Raw genomic sequence first — 11,030 nt, 5'->3', positions numbered from 1 at the left:
ATTTGACAGGTTAACAATTGTAGATGGAGCTCCGCTGTTAGAGACAGATGATGGCTGTATGTCACACGTTGGGAAGGGGTAAAGGGAACAGGTCACCAGGTTTTTCCCTATATAAACTATAACCACCACCTTTCAGCTACACAAAAAGCTGTCCTGCGAGATCCTAGCCACCCCACAAACCTAAGCAAATATCTCATTCTCCCACACCTTAAGGTAATCTGTAGGGTCCAGTCTGATGAGCATCATGCCATATTGAGTGCCTCCTCTTACCCCACAATTGCCATCCTCCTGCCTTTATTGATGTGGCTGATGCCTTCTATGTTACCAGAAGTCTGTTGCAGCTGCGCAGCTCCTGATCTCTCCCTTCCAGGTGAGAGAATTGAACAAACTGTGGATGACATAGGAGACGTGAGCCATGTCAATCAAGGCACAAGACAAGATGAATTGTCTGGCCAGGCATGTCCTACACGTCTTAACAATGACATTTTACCAGGCAGCTAATCTAAAGAAGAGATCAGATGCTGGACGGTAGAAAGTGGTTCCCAGGACTCCTGTTCAGCGGGCACTTGACTGGGTCCTGATAATTGATTCGCACCAACTCTAGAAGTTTGCTTATAGTGTGTGCTTGAGTATAATTTCATTTTCTAGAAAACTCTAAAATGCACGCTTTATACATGGACATGTTGAGAAACTTAACACAAGGCAGGGTAATGCTGGAGTGGTGGTTTAGGACAGGAAATTCAAATGACAGGTTCCTTTTCATCTGTCTCCTGTGCATGATGCTATTCACTATATTATATTCATTATAAAACAGAGGCCATCAATATGATTTCTATTAGAAAAGCTGTATACTATTTATATTCTGTATCTTCAGGCAGTGCATTTTTGAATACTTTCACAAAGTGACATTTAGGAAAAAAGAATTATCGTCATACTTCCAGTTAATGATCAATTACTACTGACACGTGAACTTAATTTACTACAATCTACACTTATATAAGTGAAGATTAATTGACCTATGCCACCAGAGTATAAATATAGTAATGAGCAAAAAAACTGTGTTATACAGTATATGTACCTGCACTTAGGCAGGCAAAGAAATCTGCATTACAGACTTCATAACATGTAGGACACAAGGAGTTATCTATGTTTTGGAATGCCCCTGTGGGAAACAGTATGTAGGGCGCACGAAACGTCCCCTATATATTAGGATCAACGAACACCTTAGGAACATACGTAACAAATATGACGCACACCCACTATCTAAGCATTTCCTCATTCACCATGAAGGATCTATACGGGGCATTAAAGTCATGGGAATTAAAGTAGTGCAACAGGACTGGCGCAATGGGGACTTTATTAAGCAAATGTCCCGGGAGGAAACTAGACACATTTTCGAACTGGATACATTAAAGCCAAGGGGCCTGAATAATGAGGTGGAACTCTTTGCTTTTAATTGAACCTATGAGAAAGGAGACCATCGCTATAAAAAGCCAGCACACGCAGAGGGAGCCAACCCTGATGAAGGAAACCGAAGCTTTTCCGAAACGCGTTGGTTTTTGGCTCCCACAGCGCACCGTAGCATCATCCAGGGCACCACGTGACTCATGAGCACGTGACCCGAACGTCACTGCAGGTCCTGCACAGCATCGCACAGGACTCCACACAGGCCGCGCGAGCGCTCGTCACGGGCCGGGACGGCGCCTGCATAAGCTGCCTGAGGACTGCTCAAGACAACGCTCAACCAAGCTAAGTAATACGCTTCTACTCTGCTTTTATACTTACAAGTTACGGACATCTGTAGTGCAATCGTCTACCTGATTCCTCCTTGCAGTAACTCACATGACAGGTACTGGACTTCCATTTGTTATACACCTGAAGCACTCACTGGAGTTACGTATGTACACATACTATTTATGTCAGGTAGTACACTGCCTGGGGTGGAGGTTCACCAGCCCCCCCTTATGCTATATAGCTTCATATATATAGGCATTTAACAGTACTGCAGAGCTCAGATTCTTTTCGATTGTGCTTTTAATATTACTATTATTTTATTCTTAGTGGCCCACTATTTTTATTTACGTATTTTGACATATTTTGACATATTACCTTTCTTTGTACTATCTCCCACTCTAGTCCCTGCATACGAGTAACTAGAGTTGAGCGACCTTGACCTTTTTAGAGTCGAGCCGGGTTTCGCGAAACCCGACTATCTCAAAAGTCGGGTCGAGTGAAATCGGCCGATTATGACGTAAAGTCGGGATCGACCGAAACACGAAACCCAATGCAAGTCAATGGGGCAGCATAGTCGGCAGTGAGTGGGGGCCAGGAAAACACCTAGAGTGCCCATTTTAATGTCAAAACCATCCATTCTTCTTAATGAAGCTTGTCAAGCGTAATTTACCTTATAATAATTGGAAGGCATTTGAAATTGGGGGTCATTTGGCTAAAGTTGTGGTGGGTAGGGCTGGTTCAAGTAATTAGTGGGCCCAGGAAATCTGGACCACGTCACGGCAGTGGAGCAGGGAGAGGTAAGTATTTCAACTTTGCAAGTGCTGTGAACCTGAGCAAGCAGGGGGGGCCCACTCGTTGGCATTGGCACTGGCACAGGGCCCCTCAAAGTACAGCGGTGTGTTTGCACGGCGGGGGCGCCTCCCACCGGCAGCAACACTTTTGCATACTATGAGAGGCCCTGTGCCAGTGACGTCGCCAACTAGTATTCCTCCCCCCCACCTGATGAAGGAACCTGCACTTTCATCTGCACCTTCCTCTTTGTCCCCGTGTAAGGTGGTATGGTATGCGGGAAGAGCAACCTGACTTTCAGCAGGGTCACAATGTTGTTGTGTAGCGTGCACGGGGAATGTTGCGTTATGGGTCAATGTACCAGCAGACTCATCTATCACTGGCTGGGCAATGGGCAGGATGAGGAGGAAACACAGATATAGGCCCAAAGAATAAAGTTGGCTAAATGCAGTTCAAAATTGGTAACACAGGAATAACCAGGGGGCATTGCAGTGGAGGACAACTGGAATGAGAGGCTGACACAGAGAGTAGGCCCAAATCAGTAAGTAGTCGAAATGCAGTTCAAAATTGGCAACCGTAGTAAACAGGCGGCACAGCTTTGTTCAGTGGAGGAGAACAGCAAGGAGTGGCAGACACCGATAGTAGGCCCCAACCCAACTAGTAGGCAAAATGCAGTCTAACATTAACAACTACTTAACGAGCGCCTGAAAACGGAATTTCAGGACAGGAAACCAGGAGAACAGCAAGGAGTGGCAGACACCGATAGTAGGCCCCAAACCAACTAGTACGCCAAATGCAGTTGTTCCGTTTAACCACAATTTAATGAGAGCCTGAAGATAGAAGTTCAGGAAAGGCAACCTGGAGAACACCTTGGAGTGGAACACACCATCTCTCTACACCCCATACCCAATTTGTAGGCCTAATGCAGTGTAGTTTCCAAGAACTACTAAACGAGAGCCGGAAGATCGAAGCTCAGGAAAGGCAACCTGGAGAACACCTTGGAGTGGAACACACCATCTCTCTACACCCCATACCCAATTTGTAGGCCTAATGCAGTGTAGTTTCCAACAACTACTAAACGAGAGCATGAAGATCGAAGCATTGGCGAGGAAACCTGGGGAACACCTTGGAGTGGAACACACCATCTCTCTACACCCCATACCCAATTTGTAGGCCTAATGCAGTGTAGTTTCCAAGAACTACTAAACGAGAGCCGGAAGATCGAAGCTCAGGAAAGGCAACCTGGAAAACACCTTGGAGTGGAACACACCATCTCTCTACACCCCATACCCAATTTGTAGGCCTAATGCAGCGTAGTTTCCAACAACTACTAAACGAGAGCATGATGATCGAAGCATTGGCGAGGAAACCTGGGGAACACCTTGGAGTGGAACACACCATCTCTCTACAGTGGAACACACCATCTCTCTACACCCCATACCCAATTTGTAGGCCTAAAGCAGCGTAGTTTCCAACAACTACTAAACGAGAGTCGGAAGATCGAAGCTCAGGAAAGGCAACCTGGGGAACACCTTGGAGTGGAACACACCATCTCTCTACACCCCATACCCAATTTGTAGGCCCAATGCAGCGTAGTTTCCAACAACTACTAAACGAGAGCCGGAAGATCGAAGCTCAGGAAAGGCAACCTGGGGAACACCTTGGAGTGTAACAAACCCTCTCTCTACACCACGGAAGGGCTGATTCTTAGGAAGGAAGGCTGTCGGAAAGAAGCAGGGCGCGTCCGAGGGTGATTATATTCTTATTAGGTATATACTCACCCTCGGACGCGCCCTGCTTCTTTATTTGTAATGAATGTTTATTTGCAATGTGGTTTTGACTTACTCTATTTTTTTGGTAAATAATGATTTTATTATTTTCATTGTTTTGCATCTTCTTGGCAATAATATAAAGAAGACGCGACAGGACAACACTCGGTGGATGCCATATCTGTGTTTAAAATTGAAAAAAACCTTTCAGTTAACTACTTGCAGGAGAAAGTTATTGTAGCTGGTGGCCATTTTTAGTACTGTACCAGATTTTTGTTGTATGTGTTTGTTTTTAATGTTAAAATGTCTGCATTTGATATCTCTCCAGTATTTTCTTTTTTATAAGCAAAATACTTATTTTTATATTTTCTGATGTTGGTTCCAGGGGTACACGGGCAGCAGTGGTGTGGTCAGTGGAGGCCTAGTGGAAGGAGTGACCGCAGACAGGCATCAAAGGCCTAAAATAATAACACATGGCTGTAGGCAATTTTAAATTGGTTCCAGGGGTACACGGGCAGCAGTGGTGTGGTCAGTGGATGCCTAGTGGAAGGAGTGACCGCAGACAGGCATCGAAGGCCTAAAATAATAACACATGGCTGTAGGCAATTTTAAATTGGTTCCAGGGGTACACGGGCAGCAGTGGTGTGGTCAGTGGATGCCTAGTGGAAGGAGTGACCGCAGACAGGCATCGAAGGCCTAAAATAATAACACATGGCTGTAGGCAATTTTAAATTGGTTCCAGGGGTACACGGGCAGCAGTGCCCTGGTCAGTGTAGTAGTAGTTGAAAGAATGGACCGCAGACAGGCATCGAAGGCCTAAAATAAAAAAATTGGGCTGGCTGTAGGCAATTTTAAATTGGTTCCAGGGGTACACGGGCAGCAGTGGTGTGGTCAGTGGAGGCCTAGTGGAAGGAGTGACCGCAGACAGGCATCGAAGGCCTAAAATAATAACACATGGCTGTAGGCAATTTTAAATTGGTTCCAGGGGTACACGGGCAGCAGTGGTGTGGTCAGTGGAGGCCTAGTGAAAGGAGTGACCACAGACAGGCATCGAAGGCCTAAAATAATAACACATGGCTGTAGGCAATTTTAAATTGGTTCCAGGGGTACACGGGCAGCAGTGCCCTGGTCAGTGTAGTAGTAGTTGAAAGAATGGACCGCAGACAGGCATCGAAGGCCTAAAATAAAAAAATTGGGCTGGCTGTAGGCAATTTTAAATTGGTTCCAGGGGTACACGGGCAGCAGTGGTGTGGTCAGTGGAGGCCTAGTGGAAGGAGTCACCGCAGACAGGCATCGAAGGCCTAAAATAATAACACATGGCTGTAGGCAATTTTAAATTGGTTCCAGGGGTACACGGGCAGCAGTGCCCTGGTCAGTGTAGTAGTAGTTGAAAGAATGGACCGCAGATAGGCATCGAAGGCCTAAAATAAAAAAATTGGGCTGGCTGTAGGCAATTTTAAATTGGTTCCAGGGGTACACGGGCAGCAGTGCCCTGGTCAGTGTAGTAGTAGTTGAAAGAATGGACCGCAGACAGGCATCGAAGGCCTAAAATAAAAAAATTGGGCTGGCTGTAGGCAATTTTAAATTGGTTCCAGGGGTACACGGGCAGCAGTGGTGTGGTCAGTGGAGGCCTAGTGGAAGGAGTCACCGCAGACAGGCATCGAAGGCCTAAAATAATAACACATGGCTGTAGGCAATTTTAAATTGGTTCCAGGGGTACACGGGCAGCAGTGGTGTGGTCAGTGGAGGCCTAGTGGAAGGAGTGACCGCAGACAGGCATCGAAGGCCTAAAATAATCACACATGGCTGTAGGCAATTTTAAATTGGTTCCAGGGGTACACGGGCAGCAGTGGTGTGGTCAGTGGAGGCCTAGTGGAAGGAGTGACCGCAGACAGGCATCGAAGGCCTAAAATAATAACACATGGCTGTAGGCAATTCTAAATTGGTTACAGGGGTACACGGGCAGCAGTGGTGTGGTCAGTGGAGGCCTAGTGGAAGGAGTGACCGCAGACAGGCATCGAAGGCCTAAAATAATAACACATGGCTGTAGGCAATTTTAAATTGGTTCCAGGGGTACACGGGCAGCTGTGGTGTGGTCAGTGGAGGCCTAGTGGAAGGAGTGACCGCAGACAGGCATCGAAGGCCTAACATAACAAAAATGTCAATACAATGGTATTGTCAGTGGCAGGCATTGAAGGATGTCAGCGCATAGACTAAACATTGGTGGAGCTGTGAGATAATTTTGCAAGTGGTAGAGCACTGTTTGAGCTGGGGTGGGGGGAAACTGTCTTGTGGCCGGCGGTACAGGCCCAGGGCCCCTCATATTACAACGGTGTGTCTGACGTTGGGTGCGCACCACCACCGCCAGAGACACTTTATTGTACTAGGAGGGACCCAGTGGCAGTGCCGTCGACCAAAAGCGGGCTCACCCACCTCTTCAGACAAACTGCACTCTCACGGGTGCTGTCGCCAAGTGTCGATACCACGGCCCCGTGTGGGGAGTTTGGCCATTTAGTGAGGTGTAAACATGTCGTATGCTGGACAATCAGGTGCAGAAAATTACGAGATTGGAAAAGGCATTCAGAATAGTCCACAGGCAAGACCTTTTCATAGGAAAGCTAGGTGTCAGCCGGGCAAGGTGGGGCAAAAGATTTCGAAATCCAGTTGTGGTTCATTTTAATGAAGGTTAGATCATCTACATTTTGGGTAGCCAGACGAGTCCTTTTTTCTGTTAGTATTGAACCTGCAGCACTGAATACTCTTTCTGATAGGACACTAGCTGCCGGGCAAGCAAGCTCCTGCAATGCATATTCTGCCAATTCTGGCCAGGTGTCTAATTTTGATGCCCAGTAATCAAATGGGAATGACGGTTGAGGGAGAACATCGATAAGGGATGAAAAATAGTTTGTAACCATACTGGACAAATGTTGTCTCCTGTCACTTTGAATTGATGCTGCAGTACCTGTCCTGTCTGCGGTCATAGCAAAATCACTCCACAACCTGGTCAGAAAACCCCTCTGGCCAACGCCACTTCTGATTTCTGCCCCTCTAACTCCTCTGGTCTGCTGGCCCCTGCAGCTCGTGTGAGAACGATCACGGGCGCTGTGTGCAGGGAATGCCAGAAGCAAACGGTCAACAAGAGTTGATTGTTTGGTTGCTAATATTAGTTCCAAGTTCTCATGTGGCATTATATTTTGCAATTTGCCTTTATATCGAGGATCAAGGAGGCAGGCCAACCAGTAATCGTCATCATTCATCATTTTAGTTATGCGTGTGTCCCTTTTGAGGATACGTAAGGCATAATCCGCCATGTGGGCCAAAGTTCCAGTTCTCAAATCTGCGGTTGTGCTTGGTTGAGGGGCAGTTTCAGGCAAATCCACGTCACTTGTGTCACTCAAAAAACCAGAACCCGGCCTTGCCGCGCCACCAATTTCCAGTGGCCCCGGAAAAGCTTCCTCATTAAAAATATAATCATCCCCATCATCCTCCTCGTCCTCCTCCTCCTCTTCGCCCGCTACCTCGTCCTGTACACTGCCCTGGCCAGACAATGGCTGACTGTCATCAAGGCTTTCCTCTTCCTCAGCTGCAGACGCCTGATCCTTTATGTGCGTCAAACTTTGCATCAGCAGACGCATTAGGGGGATGCTCATGCTTATTATGGCATTGTCTGCACTAACCAGCCGTGTGCATTCCTCAAAACACTGAAGGACTTGACACATGTCTTGAATCTTCGACCACTGCACACCTGACAACTCCATGTCTGCCATCCTACTGCCTGCCCGTGTATGTGTATCCTCCCACAAAAACATAACAGCCCGCCTCTGTTCACACAGTCTCTGAAGCATGTGCAGTGTTGAGTTCCACCTTGTTGCAACGTCTATGATTAGGCGATGCTGGGGAAGGTTCAAAGAACGCTGATAGGTCTGCATATGGCTGGAGTGTACGGGCGAACGGCGGATATGTGAGCAAAGTCCACGCACTTTGAGGAGCAGGTCGGATAACCCCGGATAACTTTTCAGGAAGCACTGCACCACCAGGTTTAAGGTGTGAGCCAGGCAAGGAATGTGTTTCAGTTGGGAAAGGGAGATGGCAGCCATGAAATTCCTTCCGTTATCACTCACTACCTTGCCTGCCTCAAGATCTACAGTGCCCAGCCACGACTGCGTTTCTTTCTGCAAGAACTCGGACAGAACTTCCGCGGTGTGTCTGTTGTCGCCCAAACACTTCATAGCCAATACAGCCTGCTGACGTTTGCCAGTAGCTGCCCCATAATGGGAGACCTGGTGTGCAACAGTGGCAGCTGCGGATGGAGTGGTTGTGCGACTGCGGTCTGTGGACGAGCTCTCGCTTCTGCAGGAGGACGAAGAGGAGGAGGAGGGGGTGCGAACGGCTACAGCCAATTGTTTCCTAGACCGTGGGCTAGGCAGAACTGTCCCAAACTTGCTGTCCCCTGTGGACCCTGCATCCACCACATTTACCCAGTGTGCCGTGATGGACACGTAACGTCCCTGGCCATGCCTACTGGTCCATGCATCTGTTGTCAGGTGCACCTTTGTGCTCACAGATTGCCTGAGTGCATGGACGATGCGCTCTTTAACATGCTGGTGGAGGGCTGGGATGGCTTTTCTGGAAAAAAAGTGTCGACTGGGTAGCTCGTAGCGTGGTCCAGCGTAGTCCATCAGGGCTTTGAAAGCTTCGCTTTCAACTAACCGGTAGGGCATCATCTCTAACGAGATTAGTCTAGCTATGTGTGCGTTCAAACCCTGTGTACGCGGATGCGAGGCTAAGTACTTCCTTTTTCTAACCATAGTCTCATGTACGGTGAGCTGGACTGGAGAGCTGGAGATCGTGGAACTAGCGGGGGTGCCGGTGGACATGGCAGACTGAGAGACGGTGGGAGATGGTATTGTTGCCACCGGTGCCCTAGATGCAGTGTTTCCTACTACGAAACTGGTGATTCCCTGACCCTGACGGCTTTGGCCTGGCAAAGAAACCTGCACAGATACTGCAGGTGGTGCGGAAAATGGTGGCCCTACACTGCCGGAAGGGATGTTGCGTTGCTGACTAGCTTCATTGGCCGAGGGTGCTACAACCTTAAGGGACGTTTGGTAGTTAGTCCAGGCTTGCAAATGCATGGTGGTTAAATGTCTATGCATGCAACTTGTATTGAGACTTTTCAGATTCTGTCCTCTGCTTAAGGTAGTTGAACATTTTTGACAGATGACTTTGCGCTGATCAATTGGATGTTGTTTAAAAAAATGCCAGACTGCACTCTTTCTAGCATCGGATACCTTTTCAGGCATTGCAGACTGAGCTTTAACCGGATGGCCACGCTGTCCTCTAACAGGTTTTAGCTTTGCCACGCGTTTTGGGCAAGATACGGGCCCGGCAGATGGAACCTGTTGCGATGTTGATGCCTGCTGCGGCCCCTCCTCCTCCGCTTCAGAACTGCTGCCGCCTGCACCCTGTTCCCCCAATGGCTGCCAATCGGGGTCAAGAACTGGGTCATCTATTACCTCTTCTTGTAGCTCGTGTGCAACTTCGTCTGTGTCACCGTGTCGGTCGGTGGTATAGCGTTCGTGATGGGGCAACATAGTCTCATCAGGGTCTGATTCTTGATCAGCACCCTGCGAGGGCAATGTTGTGGTCTGAGTCAAAGGACCAGCATAGTAGTCTGGCTGTGGCTGTGCATCAGTGCACTCCATGTCAGATTCAACTTGTAATGGGCATGGACTGTTAACTGCTTCACTTTCTAAGCCAGGGACGGTATGTGTAAAGAGCTCCATGGAGTAACCCGTTGTGTCGCCTGCTGCATTCTTCTCTGTTGTTGTTTTTGCTGAAGAGGACAAGGAAGCGACTTGTCCCTGACCGTGAACATCCACTAACGACACGCTGCTTTGACATTTACCAGTTTCACGAGAGGAGGCAAAAGAGCTAGAGGCTGAGTCAGCAAGATAAGCCAAAACTTGCTCTTGCTGCTCCGGCTTTAAAAGCGGTTTTCCTACTCCCAGAAAAGGGAGCGTTCGAGGCCTTGTGTAGCCAGACGACGAACCTGGCTCCACAGCTCCAGACTTAGGTGCAATATTTTTTTTCCCACGACCAGCTGATGCTCCACCACTACCACTACCCTCATTACCAGCTGACAATGAACGCCCCCGGCCACGACCTCTTCCACCATACTTCCTCATTGTTTTAAAAACGTAAACAAACTAACGGTATTTGTTGCTGTCACACAAATTACACGGTGAGCTATAACTTCAGTATGATTTAGCTACCCCTTTACAGGTGAGTGAGACCACAACGAAAATCAGGCACAATGTTACACACTCTGTTGTTGGTGGCAACAAATGAGAGAGATGCCACACACGCAGGACTGTCACTGAAGCACAAATGTAAATATTAATCTCCCACTGATTTGATTTTTTTTTTTTTTTTCAGGGAGACTTTAGGAAAAAAAAAAAATAGAATAAAATGATTTTTTCAGGAAGAATTTAGAAACCAAAGAAAATAAAATGATTTTTTCAGGGAGAATTTAGAAAACAAATAAAACAAAAAAAGGCTTTCTATGGCCCACTGAGTGAGAGATGACGCACACAGGAGTCAGGAGTGGCACACAAGCCCAGAGGCCAATATTTATCTCCCACTGATTGATGTAGTGATTTTTTCAGGTAGATTTTGGAACCCAAATCAAGCTAAAAAAAATAATAGGCTTTCTACGGCCCACAATTGGAGAGAGAG

Source organism: Ranitomeya imitator, chromosome 3, assembly GCF_032444005.1.
Source record: "Ranitomeya imitator isolate aRanImi1 chromosome 3, aRanImi1.pri, whole genome shotgun sequence".
Classification (NCBI taxonomy): Eukaryota; Metazoa; Chordata; class Amphibia; order Anura; family Dendrobatidae; genus Ranitomeya; species Ranitomeya imitator.
The sequence above is the reverse complement of the archived record's forward strand: the minus strand, read 5'-3'. Positions refer to the sequence as shown.